This window comes from Arachis stenosperma, chromosome 10, assembly GCF_014773155.1.
Source record: "Arachis stenosperma cultivar V10309 chromosome 10, arast.V10309.gnm1.PFL2, whole genome shotgun sequence".
In the NCBI taxonomy this organism is placed as follows: domain Eukaryota; kingdom Viridiplantae; phylum Streptophyta; class Magnoliopsida; order Fabales; family Fabaceae; genus Arachis; species Arachis stenosperma.
The window spans coordinates 7410749-7419437 of record NC_080386.1 but is presented as its reverse complement, the minus strand read 5'-3'; the positions used below and the strand labels follow the sequence as shown (position 1 = coordinate 7419437).

The window sequence follows — 8689 nt, the reverse complement described above, 5'->3', positions numbered from 1 at the left end:
CTTGTGGCCAAGCCTAGCTTTCTGGAAGCTTCTGCTAGCTGTCTAGATTCCATGTGGATGAGGAGGTGATGTGCGGGTCACCTCCTGGATCAGAGCGAGCAACCTGTCGAGTCGGCCGCTCGTGCTTTGCCTAGTTCGTAGATGGGCTGGGCCGAAACAGTGCCCCCAGCATGCCAGCTAGGTGCACAAAAGCTCGTGGCTGGCGCACTTCGAGCTACTTTCTCGTGCCCTGGCCGAGATCTCCTGAGGTCGGGAGTCCGTTGTGGAGTCCGTGACCGCAATGCGCGAGTCGCCTTCATTCGTCATTGGAAGAGTCGTCTTATTTCTTGCATCGAGCATTTAATGCTCATTATGGCGGATTTGAAATTTTGCCACTGTCAGTTATCATTCTTGATCCCTTCACTCTTATCTCTTTCATTCCTTTGTTACCAATTTCCTATCGGCACACTGCCTTCTCTCCTTACTTCTGCCTTTTGATCGTGATTTGCTATAGGATTCTCTACCTTTCTCTCATTCGCATCTTCAATCTGCTGCATTTCTTCTGGTAAGCATTTGTCTTTGTTTTTTGTTCCTGTTGTACTTGCCTTTTTTGTTGATCACCATGCGATATTCCTTGCTTTGGTTTGCAATAGGTAGTTTGACATAACATCAATTAGATAGCTAGTAGGGAGTACCATTAGGATTTTGCTTTTTGGATTTGGCCGTCAGATTAGTGCTAATGATGTAGAGTAGTTGTTCCTTTTTTCATCTTCTTCGGTGCTTTCGACCTCCCGAGCTAACTTAAGTGGTGCCCCCACTGTAGGTATGGCTCAACGCCCGGTAGCGCCAAACGTCATCGATATCTACGTTTGGCTAACTTCAAATGTTAAAGATACGGCTTCCCGGGTCACACGAGAATACTTACAAGCACTTCGGGATTCCGGGTCCTTGTGTAGAGGGGGTCCAGAGGAAGCCAATTACCAGGTCTTCATCCCGAGCGAGCGGGAACATGTCTGTCAAAAGAACATGGCGAGCCCCCGGGTTGTCTACTGGTTGTGGGTATATAAACCAATGTTCACCACATTGGGTATCCGACTTCCCTTTTCTGCTTTCGTCATGTCTTTTTTGAACCGTTGCGACATTTTTCCTTCGCAACTTCATCCCAACAGCTGGGCTGCCGTCCGTTGTTTTGATCTTGTGTGCGAATACCTGGACCTCCCGACCTCCATCAGCGTGTTCCTTTACCTGTTTTTACTAAAAAACACTTCTCAGGAGGGTAAACTAAGAAAGGGTACATGTTCTTTCGGGCCGTGCAAGGCCGAAGGATCTTTGGACTTTTCAAAGATTCCTTCCTAGGCTTCAAAAGCACCTTCTTTAAGGTTAGGCTGGTCCAAGGCCATCATCCCTTCTAGTTGACCCTGGAAGGGAAAAGGCGGATTCCAACCTACTGGAGTTTTGGGGCCGGCACCGACTATTTAATAAAGGTGACCTACAATGGATCACATGAGCAGGACCACCGGATTACCGACATCTTGTTGGCGATCTTTGGTCCTCAAAACATTAACCCTCATTTGTTGATGGGGGATCAGGAACTTGGCCAGGCCCACGTTGGTAAGCTGTTTTTCCGTTCTGTTGGTTGATCTTCGCCTTTCTTTTTGAGTTGAGCTTTTTGTCAATTTTTGAGTTTCTGACTTCTTTATTGTATATATATTTTTCTTCTACAATTTTCATGGCTGATGGGAAGACTACGATGGCAGAGCCGATGGTCTACTTCCTTACTGAGCATGAGGACAACGATTCCTCAGCTACTCATTCCGAGGGTCTGGGTCCTTATGTTGTTGGCGAGAGAAGTAGACGAGCTGCGGCTAAGGACCAGGGATAGTCTCAGTCCTCCGGTAACGTCCCGCCGGAAAACCCTCCAGCAGATGTCGTCGTGGAGAAAACGATCCAAGAAGAGGGGGCTGGTTCTAAGGCCGACCCTGAGCTGATCATCGTGACCAATCCTAAGAAGCGGAAGGGTCTTGCTGGCAAGACTCTAACGGTGATGGAGAAGAACTTTGATGCCAGTCACTTTATTGATTCCCAGCTTTTCCCCGGGACGGAGGAGTTCTTCCAATAGGAGGACCTCACAGCCCAAGCGAGGTGGACTTACCGTAGTCTTCTCCGAGATGCAACTATTGCTCGAAAGGTGGATCCCGTTTTGGCTCAGTGCCAGGTTTTGAAGGAGAAGGTCTGGGCTTCCCTGAGGGACATTGCTGGGTTAAAGATCCGGGAAGAATACCTGAAGACTCAGCTTGATGAGAAGGAGAAAAAAGCCAAGGAAGATATCTTAGAGATCAACAGATTGGTGGAGCAGGATCTCCCTTTTTCCAAGGGTTTGAACACTGCTCGAGGCCAGACTGTCTTTGCTGAAGCTAATAAGGTAAAAGAGCTAGAGGTGAAGCTCGACGAAGTCGCAATGTCAGCCCAGGCCACTGAGTAGGAAGTCACTTCTCTGAAGAAGAAGAACAAGGACCTTGTAAGGGATGTCCGGAAGGTCGTTAAGGCTATTGAGGACGGGATCAAGGCTCAAATTGCTGTCCTCGCTCCCAATTTTGACACTTCACAAGTTGGGACCTTTAAGATGGTCCAGAACGGGAAGATTGTGGATATCCCAAAGCCTTGAAGTCTCTTGCCTATCACCTTTTGTACTGTTTTACTATGCTTATCTTAGTTGGGCCGTCATGGCGCCTTTTCTTGTACTCTTGAACATTTTACCTTTACTACTCGTTTTGTTGGTATAAGGTTTGATTGTATAAACGATTTGCACGTCGGGCCGGTGCGGCGCCATTTTGCTTTTCGGATGGTGTTTTTTAACTTTGTAGCTTTTAGGGCGTTAATTGATTATCGTCTTTGTCGTGAAAGACTACTTGTTGAGCCGTTTATCACTCCTTTTCTTTTTAACCGCTTCTGTTCTTTTGAATGCTTGGTTTTAGCTCGTTGTTCCCATTTGGTTTCGGGAATTTTCGACCTCTTTGGCTCTTGAGGTGATTAGTCCCGAGGTGTCGTTTGGTCGGTGTTGATGACAACAAGAATTAAATGTGCAACAAAAGGGCAAAATATGCGAATTAAAAATGCAACATGGGATAACACATACAAAGCATGAGTTAAAATAAAGTAAAATAGAGAATTCAAAAAAGTAGAGCAAAAATACTAGGACAGAGGGCCGGGAAGCCTGTAGGGCGCCTGTCATGAGTAAAACCTTTTTAGATTCACTACATTCCATGTTCTCGGGACCTCTCTCCCATCTAACATTTCCAACTTGTACGCACATTTCCCGAGGACCTCCTTGATTCTGTATAGGCCTTCCCAATTAGCTACCAATTTTTCCTCCCCTGGAGTCGATAGTCTGATGTCATTGCACAGTAGCACCAGGTCACCTTCCTCGAAACTCCGGTTGATCACTTTTCCGTTATACCAAAGCGCTATCCTCTACTTCAATGCGATTTTTGACAGATAGACCATCTCCTTTGTCTTATCGATCAGGTCTTTTTCTACCGCTTCTTCATTGCCGCTGAGGAACAGCCTTGGACTCGGTTCCCCTACTTCAACTGGAATCACCACATATACTCCATAGGTAAGCCAGAAAGGCATTTTTCCAATGCAGGATTGGGGCGTCGTCCTATAAGACCATAGGACCGAGGCTAGCTTGTCTGCCCACAAACCTTTCTTTTGATCAAGCCTCTTTTTCAACCCTTTGAGGATGATTTTGTTTGCTGCTTCTACTTGACCATTGCTCTGTGGGTGCTCTACTGATGAGCGGATAATTTGTACGCTTTTTGGCATTGTTTTCAGTATATTTTTGGTAGTTTTAGTTGAGTTTTTATTATATTTTTATTAGTTTTTAGTTAAAATTCACTTTTCTGGACTTTACTATGAGTTTGTGTGTTTTTCTGTGATTTCAGGTATTTTCTGGCTGAAATTGAGGGATCTGAGCAAAAATCTGATTCAGAGACCAAAAAGGACTGCAGATGCTGTTGGATTCTGACCTCCCTGCACTCGAAGTGGATTTTCTGGAGCTACAGAAGCCCAATTGGCGCGCTCTCAACGGCGTTGGAAAGTAGACATCCTGGGCTTTCCAGCAATATATGATAGTCCATACTTTGCCCAAGATTTGATGGCCCAAACCGGCGTTCAAAGTCACCCTCAGAATTCCCGGCGTTAAACGCCCAAACTGGCACAAGAATGGGAGTTAAACGCCCAAACTGGCACCAAAACGGGAGTTAAACGCCAAGAAGAGTCTCTACACGAAAAATGCTTCATTGCTCAGCCCAAGCACACACCAAGTGGGCCCGGAAGTGGATTTTTATGTCATTTACTCATTCTTGTACACCTTAGGCTACTAGTTTCTATAAGTAGGACCTTTTACTATTGTATTTTCATCTTGGTTCTTCTGGTTCCCTCTCTGGGGCCGAAACCAATGATCACTTTTGTTCTTATGTATTTTCAACGGTGGAGTTTCTACACACCATAGATTAAGGTGTGGAGCTCTGCTGTACCTCGAGTATTAATGCAATTACTATTGTTCTTCCATTCAATTCCACTTGTTCTTTATCCAAGATATCACTTGTTCTTCAACATGATGAAGGTGATGATTGACGCCCATCACCATTCTCACCCATGAACAAGGTGACTGACAACCATTCTTGTTCTACAAGCATCTGAGGCTTAGTGAATATCTCTTGGATTCTTCGGAGTCTTCGTGGTATAGGCAGGACCTGATGGCAGCATTCAAGAGAATCCGGAAGGTCTAAACCTTGTCTGTGGTATTCTGAGTAGGATTCAATGATTGAATGACTGTGACGTGCTTCAAACCTGTAACCTACTGGGCGTTCGTGACAGACGCAAAAGAGTTATTCTATTCCGGTAGGGGAGGGAACCAAACCGGTGATTGGCAGCACTGTGACAGAGTGTGTGCATTAGCTTTCACTGCGCGGATGGGAGGTAGCTGCTGACAACAGTGAAACCCTACACGAGCTTGCCATGGAAAGGAGTAAGAAGGATTGGATGAAGACAGTAGGAAAGCAGAGAGACGGAAGGGAAGGCATCTTCATGCGCTTATCTGAAGTTCCTACCAATGAATTACATAAGTATCACTATCTTTATCTTTTATGTTATTTTCGTTCATCACCATATATATCTGAGTTTGCCTGACTAAGATTTACAAGATGACCATAGCTTGCTTCATACCACCAATCTCCGTGGGATCGACCCTTACTCACGTAAGGTATTACTTGGACGACCCAGTGCACTTGCTGGTTAGTTGTGTGAAGTTGTATTGATCACAATTTCGCGCACCAAGTTTTTGGCGCCGTTGCCGGGGATTGTTCTTGTGTATGGACAACTGACGGTTCATCTTGTTGCTTAGATTAGGTATTTTTTTCTTCAGAGTTCTTAAGAATGAATTCTAGTGTTTCAAGGTGATGTTCTTATCATCACCAAGGCTAATTGATCATCATCAATTTAGCTCTTGAATGCAATGTCCTGCTGAAGCTTAGCCGGCCATGTCTAATTCCTTTAGACTAAAGCTTTAGACTAACATTGCATGATTCCTGGAATTCTCATTAAGAATTTTGATACCTTTATTTTCTTTTCTTAATTTTCGAAAAAAAAAACCAAAAAATTACAAAATCATAAAACCAAAAAATATTTCTTGTTTGAAGTCTAGTGTCTCATTTTAAGTTTGGTGTCAATTGCATGTTTTTGTTCTTCTTGCATTTTTCGAATTCATGCATGTGTCTTTATTAATCTTCAAGTTGTTCTTGATGATTTCCTTGTTTTGATCTTTGAATTCTATTGACTTGAGTGTTTTGTTGTTTGTCATATGCATTCTCATTTTGTTAGTGTCAGTAGTGTACAAACTGCTAAGTTTGGTGTCTTGTATGCATTGTTATTTGATTCTTATTGCATTTTGATTATTAAAAATCCAAAAATATTTTTAATTTGTGTCTTTTCAAGTCAATGATACAAAGAATTGAAGATTCAGAACATACTGCAGAGGAATTATACAGAAAAAGCTGAGCATTCAAAAATGCCCAGTGAAGAAGGCAGACTGGCGTTTAAACGCCAGCCAGGGCACCTGGTTGGGCGTTTAACGCCCAAAGAGGTAGCATTTTGGGCGTTAAACGCCAGAATGTATACCATTCTGGGCGTTTAACGCCAGGATGGCACAAGGGGGAAGATTTTGTTTTCAAAATCAATTTTTTTTCAAGTTTTCAAAGTTTTTCAAAATCAAATCTTTTTCAAATCATATCTTTTCAATCAAATGTTTTCAAAATTAATTTCTTTCCTTTTTCAAAGATACTTACTAACAATTAGTGATTTGATTGAACATTTTTTTCCTTTTCTGTTGAGGAAGGTTTTATGTTTGAATCATATCTTTTCTTGTTAGGCAAGTCATTAATTTTTAAAAATCATATCTTTTAAAATTGTTTTCAAATCATATCTTTTTAAAATTGTTTTCAAATCATATCTTCTCAATCACATCTTTTTAAAACCAATCATATCTTCTTAACCACATTTTTTTCAAAATAGTTTTCAATCAAATCTTTTTAACTTCTAATTTCAAAATCTTTTTCAAAAATCACTTTACTTCTTTCCCACTTTTGTTTTCGAAAATCAATTAGTGTTTTTCAAAATGTTTTCAAAATCTTTTACTTAATTTTCGAAAATTACTTCCCTTCTTCTCACATCCTTCTACTTTTGGACTAACACTATCTCTTAATGCAAAATTCGAACTCCATCTTCTTTGATAAGTTCGAATTTTCTACTTCTGTCTTCTACTTTTCTTTTCCTCTGACACTTCAAGGAATCTCTATACTGTGACATAAAGGATTCCACATTTTCTTGTTCTCTTCTCTTTCTTATGAGCAGGAGCAAAGACAAAGGCATTCTTGTTGAAGCTGACCCTGAACCTGAGAGAACCTTGAAGCGAAAGCTAAGAGAAGCTAAAGCACAACTCTCTTTAAAGGACCTAACCGAATTCTCCAAAGAAGAAGAACACATGGCAACCGAAAACAACAATGCCAACAATGCAAGGAAGGTGCTGGGTGACTTTACTGCACCTACTCCTGATTTCTATGGGAGAAGCATCTCTATCCCTGCCATTGGAGCAAACAACTTTGAGCTAAAGCCTCAATTAGTTTCTCTAATGCAACAGAATTGCAAGTTCCATGGACTTCCAATGGAAGATCCTCATCAATTTTTAGCTGAGTTCTTGCAAATCTGTGACACAGTCAAGACTAATGGGGTTGACCCTGAGGTCTATAGACTGATGCTATTCCCTTTTGCTGTAAGAGACAGAGCTAGGATATGGTTGGACTCTCAACCTAAAGAAAGCCTGGACTCTTGGGAAAAGCTAGTCAATGCCTTCTTGGCAAAGTTCTTTCCACCACAAAGATGGAGTAAGCTTAGAGTGGAAGTCCAAACCTTCAGACAGAATGATGGAGAATCCCTCTATGAAGCTTGGGAAAGATACAAACAATTAATCAGAAGATGTCCTTCAGACATGCTTTCTGAATGGAGCATCATAGGTATTTTCTATGATGGTCTCTCTGAACTATCTAAGATGTCCTTGGATAGCTCTTCTGGAGGATCTCTTCATTTGAAGAAGACGCCTACAGAAGCTCAAGAGCTAATTGAAATGGTTGCAAATAACCAATTCATGTACACTTCTGAAAGGAATCCTGTGAACTATGGGACTAGTCAGAAGAAAGGAGTTCTTGAGATTGATACTCTGAATGCCATATTGGCTCAGAATAAGATATTGACTCAACAAGTCAATTTGATTTCTCAAAGTCTGTCTGGAATGCAAAATGCACCAAACAGTACTAAGGATGCTTCATCTGAGGAAGAAGCTTATGATCCTGAGAACCCTTCCATGGAAGAGGTGAATTACCTAGGAGAACCCTATGGAAATACCTACAATTCTTCATGGAGAAATCACCCAAATCTCTCATGGAAGAATCAAGAGAGACCTCAACAAGGTTTCAATAACAATAATGGTGGAAGAAACAGGTTTAGCAATGGCAAGCCTTTTCCATCATCTTCTCAGCAACAGACAGAGAGTTCTAAGCAGAATACTTCTGACTTAGCAACAATGGTCTCTGATCTAATAAAGACCACTCAAAGTTTCATGAATGAAACAAGGTCCTCCATCAGAAATTTGGAAGGACAAGTGGGTCAGCTGAGCAAGAAAGTTACTGAACTCCCTCCTAGTACTCTCCCAAGTAATACAGAAGAAAATCCAAAAGGAGAGTGCAAGGCCATCAACATGGCCGAATATGGAGAGGAAAGAGAGGAAGAAGACGCCACTGAGAAAGACCCCAGTGGGCGTGCACCACTCTCCTCTGAGTTCCTCAATGAGGAACAATGGGAATCTGAGGCTCAAAATGAGACCATAGAGATTCCATTGGACTTACTTCTGCCATTCATGAGCTCTGATGAGTATTCTTCCTCTGAAGAGGATGAGTATGTCACTGAAGAGCAAGTTGCTAAATACCTTGGAGCAATCATGAAACTAAATGACAAGTTATTTGGAAATGAGACTTGGGAGGATGAACCTCCCTTGCTCACCAAAGAACTGGATGACTTGTCTAGGCAGAAACTGCCTCAAAAGAGGCAGGATCCTGGGAAGTTTTCTATACCTTGTACCATAGGCACCATGACCTTC

At 42.2% G+C, this 8689-nt stretch overlaps 1 non-coding gene across 1 annotated transcript; it reads right to left on the bottom strand.

Annotated features, from left to right (window-relative positions):
* Nucleotides 1–7423: 7423 nt before the first annotated feature.
* LOC130959302 (small nucleolar RNA R71) lies at nt 7424–7531 on the bottom strand. The gene has a single exon (XR_009078394.1). It is a non-coding gene; the product is annotated as a small nucleolar RNA R71 (small nucleolar RNA).
* Nucleotides 7532–8689: the final 1158 nt, after the last annotated feature.